The sequence below is a fragment of the Camellia sinensis genome, chromosome 4, assembly GCF_055761805.1.
Source record: "Camellia sinensis isolate YWXY chromosome 4, ASM5576180v1, whole genome shotgun sequence".
In the NCBI taxonomy this organism is placed as follows: domain Eukaryota; kingdom Viridiplantae; phylum Streptophyta; class Magnoliopsida; order Ericales; family Theaceae; genus Camellia; species Camellia sinensis.
The window spans coordinates 170,440,453-170,449,547 of record NC_138964.1 but is presented as its reverse complement, the minus strand read 5'-3'; the positions used below and the strand labels follow the sequence as shown (position 1 = coordinate 170,449,547).

General features: G+C 34.5%; 1 pseudogene; it reads left to right on the top strand.

Annotated features, from left to right (window-relative positions):
* Positions 1–914: 914 nt before the first annotated feature.
* Positions 915–7,508, top strand: LOC114302956 (putative mannitol dehydrogenase; annotated as a pseudogene).
* Positions 7,509–9,095: the final 1,587 nt, after the last annotated feature.

Genomic DNA, 9,095 nt, shown 5'->3' with positions numbered 1-9,095 from the left:
GCCATTAATGTAAAAGTGTTAAACCCTTTCTCTTAATTTAAAAAATGTAAGCCTACGACAATTTATTTAATTATAACTCCTATTACATTCATATTGTATTCGGATGAGAGAATCTTTATTTATGTGTTCTTGTAAATGTAAAGAGTTTCTACATGTTATCTCTGAAATTGAATCTATAATAATGGTTTCGCAATGGGATTTGAGTAATAAAAAGCGAGGCGTGACAAATTGGTATCAGAGAGAGCTGGGTTTGAATACTTTGGACTCCTAGGAAGTGGTTTTTACCACAATGGGTTTGCTACGTGTGGTGAGGACGTTGAATATAGTTAGCATAAGTGTTAGGACTTATATGTTGCATTTATGTGAGCATGGGATTAAGTTTCTTGGATAGTACTTGTAACCGGTGAACTTACTTTGAGGTCTTATTAGAAACACGCTTGATCAATGTGGTTTCTGATAGAAATGCCTTGAGAGTTCCAGGATGAGTGACCATCTTTGTGGACTTGATTCAATTATGTGTTTAGGTGTTTAGTTGTTTATACGTAATAGAAATGCGTGTTTCGAGGCTAAGTGTGTCTTGTAACTTAAGGGTGGTGAGTGTGTGCCTCTAGGAAGGTTGTTGTGTTGTACACTAAGTTTGGTTTTGTTTTGGGGTTTTATATGATGTCTACACGAGGAAATAGAGGATAGATGGGTAGTGGGAGTACCGGTAGGGGCACAACAGTTCCTTTAACACCTGCCGTTGCAACATCGGTTGTAGGCGAGGAAGTTGCACACGAAATTGTGAGAGCATAACGAGGGTGACAACGGGCATGCCCTCAAGTTTACCAAGGAGTTTCTTCGTTCCAATCCACCGAAGTTTGTGGGAGGAGGCTAAACCGTTGGAGGCAAAGGATTAGTTGAAGCAGATTACCATGACTCTTGATATGCTTAGAGTCGAGGATGAGGAGTTAAGGATTTCTTTGGTGAGTTTTCAACTAAGGGGTAATGCAGGGTATTGGTGGAAGTATGCTAAGAATACCGTAGGTAACACGTGGGTTGCTTTTACCGAGACTTTTTTGGCCAAGTATTTCCCTCATTATGCTCGAGAAAGGTTGAGGAAACAGTTTGTTGAGTTGCGTCAGGATGTTATTCCTTTGGCACAATTTGAGATGCAGTTTATTAGTTTGTCGAGGTTTGTTCCAGAGTTGGTAGCAACAGAGGAGCGTCGTTGTTATGAGTTTGAGGAAACTCACCATGTGAGATTTGTTTATCCTCGACTTTGAGCATATCAAGAGTCTTTGACGAGTTTCCATTTGATCATTCATTTGGTAAAAATTTTTGTATCTCTAACATTGTCTAAAGACGTAACGTTGAAAGTATTGTATTGTAGAATCTGTCACTCCAATCTTTATATTGTCAAGAACGAGTGGGGCATCACCAATTATCCTTCCCTTCCTGGGTAACCATTCCCTGCATCTTTTTCTCCATCTACCCACACAAATGAGACTTTTAAATTTTAATTTTTTTAAATATAAAATTTTATTTTTCATTTTATTTTTTGTTTGCTTTTTCAGATGAAAATTTACTAATTAAATCTTTACATTCAAGTCTTTGTAATATATCCTTTTCAATTGATAGTATGATTAATCTACTAAATATTTTTTCCAACACGGTTTATCTTTAATTAATTTTAATTTTGGAATTTTTTTTCTTTTATTCTTTTTATAAAAATAACTATCATAGATACTGTGAATAATATAGCATAAGTAATGCATGCAATATAACCTTTTACATGATTTATTACGTCAATTGGAATGCCTCTTTTGTGGATGATGAAATTCTTACCACTTAATTGACGTAGTCTGATATTTGAGTACACTTGAAAATTATAACTGCTTAATTTATACAATCTGATATGTATCAATTGAATTGGTGAATGTAGGCATGACATTGTGGGTGTAGTGACAGAAGTAGGTAGCAAGGTGCAAAAATTTAAAGTTAGTGACAAAGTTGGAGTGGGGTGTCTTGTTGGATCATGTCACTCTTGTGACAACTGTGCTAACGATCTTGAAAACTATTGTCCCAAAAATGTATTCACCTACAATTCCATCTACTATGATGGAAACCCCACCTATGGAGGTTATTTGAATACCATGGTGGCTAATGAGCACTTTGTGATTCGCATTCCTGATAACCTTCCTCTTGATGCTTGTGCTCCTCTTCTCTGTGCTGGGATCACAACTTACAGTCCCCTAAGACACTTTGGACCTGACAAGCTTGGTATGCATGTAGGTGTAGTTGGTCTTGGTGGCCTTGGCCATACAGCTGTAAAATTTTCCAAGGCTTTTGGTGTTAAAGTGACAGTGATTAGTACCTCTCCTGGTAAAAGAAATAAGCTATTGAACAGTTTCATGTAGATTCATATTTGGTCAATTGCGACCCAGATCAGATGCAGGTAACATATTTTTTGTTTTAGTCATATTAACAACCTCTCCAAAAAAAAAAGGATAAAATTCTCGATGTATACTAAATGGGATTCCTGGTCACTTTTTATTCTATTTTTTACAATTCTTGTTATGATTAAAAGTTCATAGGTAATCATAATTAGGTGATTATTTTCTTTTTGTTTTTTTTTTTTTGTTGAATTTAAATAGGTTATTATTGGCACAATGAATGGTATCATTGACCCTCTTCTACCATTGATAGGTCTGTTGAAATCTCATGGAAAACTCATCTTGGTTAGTGCACCAGAGAAGCCACTTGAGCTTCCAGTCTTTCCTCTGCTCATGGGTAAGCATTCAACGTAACTAATTGGTTTTGAGGAATGTGGGTAGAAATAACAGTTCTATGTACACAAAATGTAACCATAGAAAAATACTATGCGAGTATTCGTTGTAATTTTGTGTTAGAATTTCTTGTACCTAACTTTTCTTGAGCATAAATATATTGGCAGGCTTAATCGATACCTCAATTTCTACGATGTCATGCCTATGTTTTCAGTCTCTTTAATCTTTATTAGTTCTTCAAATCGTGAATGATATGTAATAACACATAATGTTTCAATGGTAGGGAGAAAGATAGTGGCTGGAAGTTGTATTGAAGACATGAAGAAGACACAAGAGATGATAGATTACAAAACAAGATATTGAGCTGATACCAATGGATTACGTCACTACAAGAAATGTGTTTTGGTGGCGTACTTTTAACGGCGTTTTTTAAAACGTCACTATTCTTAATATTTAACGACGATTCATAAACGTCGCATTTTTCTTTAATTAAAATAGCGTCGTTTCATGAATAGAAAACGTTTATAAACGCCTTCAAATGGGTTAGGTGTCACGCGCTCCCTCCCTCTTTTCACCCTTATTTTGAATCTTCAAATCTCTCTCTCTCTCTCTTTCTCTCTCTCTCTCTTCTACCTAAACCCCATTAATATCTCAGAGCCATTTTGAAACACATCGGTGATTCATAGAGCTCCACTATCTCAAAATCGAAGTTCATCTCGAAATCGAAGTCGAAGTTTATTTCGGCGATTCAAATCAGTGAGCTCCACTCTCTCTCTCTCTCTTTGTTATCTAAACCCTAATTATCTCAGAGATTCAAATCAGTCTCAGTGAAACAGATCGGTGATTCATCAGAGCCATTTCAAACTTCTCTCTCAAAATCGAAATCGAAGTTCATCTCAGTGATTCAGATCGATGAGCTCACTCTCTCTCTCTATAGACGCATCAGATTTGGTCTACTCTCCATCAATGAATCCCGACAGCGGCTTCCCGACGATGGCCCTTTCTCTTTATCATCTGAAGAGTTTTGTTTTGCAACCCTAAATCTCTAAATCCCCTTCATTGACAAAGAAAGAAAAGGTCAAAATTTATTTATTATTTTTTATGGAATAAATAATCATACATTTGTTTTAATTAAGGTTTTGTGTTGGTTTGATTTAGGTTTTTGGGGAAAACATATTTCTTCTTTGTTTGCCCAAACACATGTGAATGGATTTTTTGCATTGCAAGTGTTTGATAAAATGCTTCAATGAAATTATTTTTTTTTAAACTAATTAGATACATGTGAAGTTAGGAGTATGTTGTAATGAATGCTAAATAGCTCTTGTGGTGGTGTATTTTATAAACTGTAGTGACTATTTTCACCCCTGGAATAGTATTACTTAGGAAATAGATGTCTTTGGTTAATATATTTTAAATTCTGATTACATTTATGCACATGTATATTTTTGTGTTCTTTAGGATTTGTGAAAAATAGTGATATGTTAAATCTGTATTATATTTATAGTGATATACTTTGTTATGGTGTTGGTCTCCTTTTCAAAAATCAAAGTTGCAAAAAAAAAAAAACCGAGGCTTTGGTGTGCAAATGACATGTGCAATTACTTTGCGTGGTGAGTGCTTGCAAACCAACATAGAGCGGCTTGAGGTAGACCAATGAGCTATGAAATTGTTTTTGATGACAAGCATAGTGTGTACTGATTTTAGCATTACTTTAATGCTTAAATGATTGTTGTATGCTTAAGTGATTTTAGCATAGTTTTTTACAGTATGATTTGTAAGGTTATAAGATGTTTGAACTCAATGTAATAAGATGATATCTTGTTGTTAATTGAATGATGTGTCTTCAGATGCCAAGCCATCTTTCCCTTGTTATTATTTGATGTTGCATTTGGACATTGAACTAATTGGAGGACAAAGGGTTGTTTGTTTCAAACTTGGAAACTGTATGGGCATAAAAAACTTAGTGTTCTTCTAATGTCTTTAACTTGCAAATGGAGCCACAAGTCTCCTTGGGTTGTGAACCATGCCTCCATCCTGAGAAAGTCCAAATTAAGGATGGTGATTGTGGTGTAACTGTATCCTTTCAAAACCATGATGTATAGCAGCTAGGTAATATTTTGTGCTTGTCATTTCGAAGTTTCTAATCATTTGCCTCAATTGAGGTGCTTTTTCGTTTTTGTCGTAGTCCTCCAACATTCTTTGAAAGTATGTCATTTTGATTCATCCACTGCAAACTCTCTACATTCGAAGAGCATAACAGTATCTCCAATAATGTTTTTTTAATTTTTTCTATAATAGGGAAAATACTTAATGTTTTTTTATAAAAAATAGGGACTTATTTTTTTAATTCTATCTTACATGTAGATAGGGAGTCTGTTAGAGTAAATTTTGAAGATTTATCTTATTTTTTTAATTGCCTCTGCCTAGTTGTTTCTTGCCTGTATTTTTGAATAATGATAGGTAGTATGTCCAGTGTATGTGTAAAATATGTTGTTTATCATTGTTTTTGTTGACTATTTTTGTCTTGATGATGGCCAAGATATTTTTAACTTCTATACTTGGCTAGAGTGTGATTGGAAGTAGATGTGGAGGCATATTATGATAGTGACATTAGTTTATTGAATATGAGCATGCCCAATCATTGACTCTGCCATTATTTGAACCATTTATCAATTTGTGCTAGTTAAGCTCCAAGGCCCAATTTGAGAATCTAAGTTCATTTTGTTTTTTGTAGTTCCTTGCTATTCAAATGTTGAAATGAGACATGGTGCCTCACCCTCAGTCATCGTCATATGTGGTGGCTTTGCCGGTATGGCAGCTGCTTGGGCCTTACATGATGCTTCATTTCAGGTATTTGTTTTAGCTATTTGTGTGTCTCTGTGTGATGCAATGAATTGGAATTTATTTACAATAGTGAACTATTCTAGATTCAATGTTGTGGTGCTTCAATACAGCTGATAGTGAATTGTTTTGGATTCAATTCTCTTATTTTTGTTAAAGGTCACACATTGGTATTCCATTAATATATGATCAATGTTCAAACTACTAGTATTCTATAAAACAATTACAATGGGGAATGTTCAATTTTTTGCACTTCCCCTTCATCGTTTCTGCACAACTGTATGTTTGTGTATAGCATTGATCTTGAGATATTCACTTTTTCTAAGGATTCCTTATTGCCGCAGCATGGAGGTACCTGCATAGAAAAAGATTCCTGCAAATAAAGATGCAAAGCTTCCTTGCTGCAGTTGACTCTATTGTGGTACATTTTTTGCTAATTTTATTATATTTAAGCATGTACTTCATCAATTTTAAACATTTATTAGATCTTCTTCTACCTTTCACAAACTATCACAAGATTCATGCATTAAAAAATTTGGTTTATTGTAAATGATATCTTATAATCTTTGATTATTTAGCAATCAAATTTGTTCTTTTGTATTAAAAAAGTCCATTTATCAAAATATTGGTTAGCCTCTATCAAAGTCCATGTAAATGTAATTAATGTTTCTAATATTTCGAATATTTGAATGTGTGGGTTATCAGAGACTAGTGAGGAAAATGAAGATGGAACTCTTGCCTTAGTGAAAGCAACAAAGAAGGCTCTTCAGGTAAGCGACAAGGACCCTAAATCTATAATCAAGGGAACAGCTAATTCTGGGGCAAAGTATCTTGCATCTCGATCTTATCATGGTCTTGACATTCAAAGCAACAGTTCCTTAATGCGTCACTCTTTTATCTCAATCTTATTTATATTGGTTCGGTTTTCACTCTCTTATTGTTCTTAATGCTTGAAATGGTTTGTTTATTTTTTTTATTTTTTTCTTGTTGCTGCAATTCTTGTTCCTTCAATTAATATTAGTGCTCAGTGGAAGCCTTGGAATCTGCTGCAAAGTTGTATATTTTTTATTGGTTAGAACTGGCAACTACTCCATATGGTTCACCCCCCACATGCCACAAAAATGTTTTGGCCTGTAGCCCTTCCTTGTAAAAGTCACTTTAAAGCCATAGCTAAGATGAGAGCCTTGAAGGTTGTAATTGTTAAAACAACTTATCGGGTTCTGTGCAAATTTTTTAGCAAATCACCTCTTTAAAATGTTGTTCATCTCACACTGATGAGAGCTACTCTTGAAGTTTAAGTAATTTGACTTCTTGACCATTTTGATTTCTATTGATATATTCTAAACATAAATTGTTTTTATTCTTGGATATGCAATGCATTGTTTCTTATTTTTAATTTTGTTTCCAAGCTTAGTTTATTTATTATTTTAATAAACATCAACTATTAGTTCTGAATAATTATTTATGGCAAGTATTTTTTTAGTTCAACCATATAAAATTAGCACAATTTTAAATATAAAAAAAGGGCTATGGTGGCATTTTTTAAATATCACTATATCCTAACCCCAATGGCTAGATTTTTAAAATGTATAAATGTCTATGACGGCGTTTTTCAAACGTCACTAAAATATCATGTGACGTCATCTTACTGTTATGTAAAACTTATAGCAACGTTTTTAAAGCATCATAAGGTTATAGTGATGGCCGCATCTTCAACGTTTGGTGCTAAAGTCACAAAAAGATTTGATGGCGTTTTTGAGACCTATAGCGGCGTTTTTTAAACGCCTCTAAAACCTCTATTTCCAGAAGTGCGTGAACACTGCATTGGAGCACCTTGTGAAAGTCGATGTTAGATATCGATTCGTGATTAATGTATGGAATACATTAAAGGCAGCCTAATCTTCTAGCCTTGGCTTTTGAATTTCGCATTTTTTTGTAGGTGTGTCTTTAGGGATGGCAATTTGAACCCGACCCGACAGGGACCCGACCCCCCAACCCCGACTTGAGCGTTATTCCCCAAAAAATACCTCCGATGCGCTAGGGATGGTATTCAAAAATTAATCCCCGATGATATCCTGGCCGGGGACGGGGATACATGTCCAAACTGCGGACCCAACCCAGCCCCGGCCCCGGCCCCGCCCCGTTTAGCCCCTGACTTAAAATTACCATTATGCCCCTAGGTATATATATGTGTGTGTGTGTTTGTTTAGGGTTTCACACACACTCTCAGTCTCTCACTCGCACACACAGATAGAAGCACAATGGCGCTGGTCCTCTCTCTCTCGCTCGCCACTATGTTGTTTAGGGTTTCGTCTCGCCCTCTCTCTTTCTCTTACCGTCGATCCTTCCTCACCACCGCTGCTGTTTAGGGTTTTGCCTCTCTCTCTCTCTCTCACACACACGCACACTTACACACGACAAGGCTGCTGCTCTCTTTATTCCCTTACCGCCGCTCCTCCCTTACCACCGATCCTTCCTCACCTCACCGTCGATTTTGAAAGTGTATCTCTTTCTCTCTCTCTCTCTCTCTCTCTAGGGATTTCAATTTAGGGTTTACGTACATACATACATATATATATATGTATACAAATTACGATCTAGAGATTTCAGTGAGTGTATACATATCTGAGTATATATATATATCTGAGTATATCTGAGTGTATACATATCTGAGTATATATATATATCGACCTCTGTTTTTCTTCTTGTTCTTCTTCTTTTTCTTTTCCCTCTCTAAATTTATTTATTTATTATATATATATATATATATGTATATATATATAAATATGTCAAAAAGGGCGAATTTGATAATGAATGTATGATCTGTTATTTGTTTTTTCTGATTATGAATATATGAATGTATGATCTGTTATTTGTTATAATAGATAACTGATTATGAATGTATGATTTGTTTTTTCATATATCTGATTAGGAATGTATGATTTGTTATTTGTTTTTTCTTTTTTATTGTACATGTATTGATGATCTGTTTTTTAATGTATGATATGTTTTGTCATTGATATGTAATGTATGATCTATTTTTTTTTTAATTATGACCTGAGGCTGAATATGATTGTGAATCTGTGTTGTTATATATATATATGAAAGAATGTGACTCTATGTTGTTATATATATATATATATATGAAAGGGGCATTTGATATACTGTTAAAAAATCAGTTCATACCCATTGCAAGAGTTTTCTACTTGCTCCACAACCATAGCCTTTTGTCTTTGCAGAAGCGCACGTGCGATGGACATGAAGGGTTTTTTATTTTTTACTTTCGTTTTTTAAGTAGGTTTAAATGACCACATATTTCATAACAACATATTTGTCATAAGATAGATACATCTTTGTAATAAAGATTTATTATATAATATAATTATTATTTTTGGAACACTGTTGTGATGTTTTAGTATAGACCTCATTAAGTAATTAAAACTAAATGTGTATTACATAGGCGATACATGTTTTAATATAGACCAC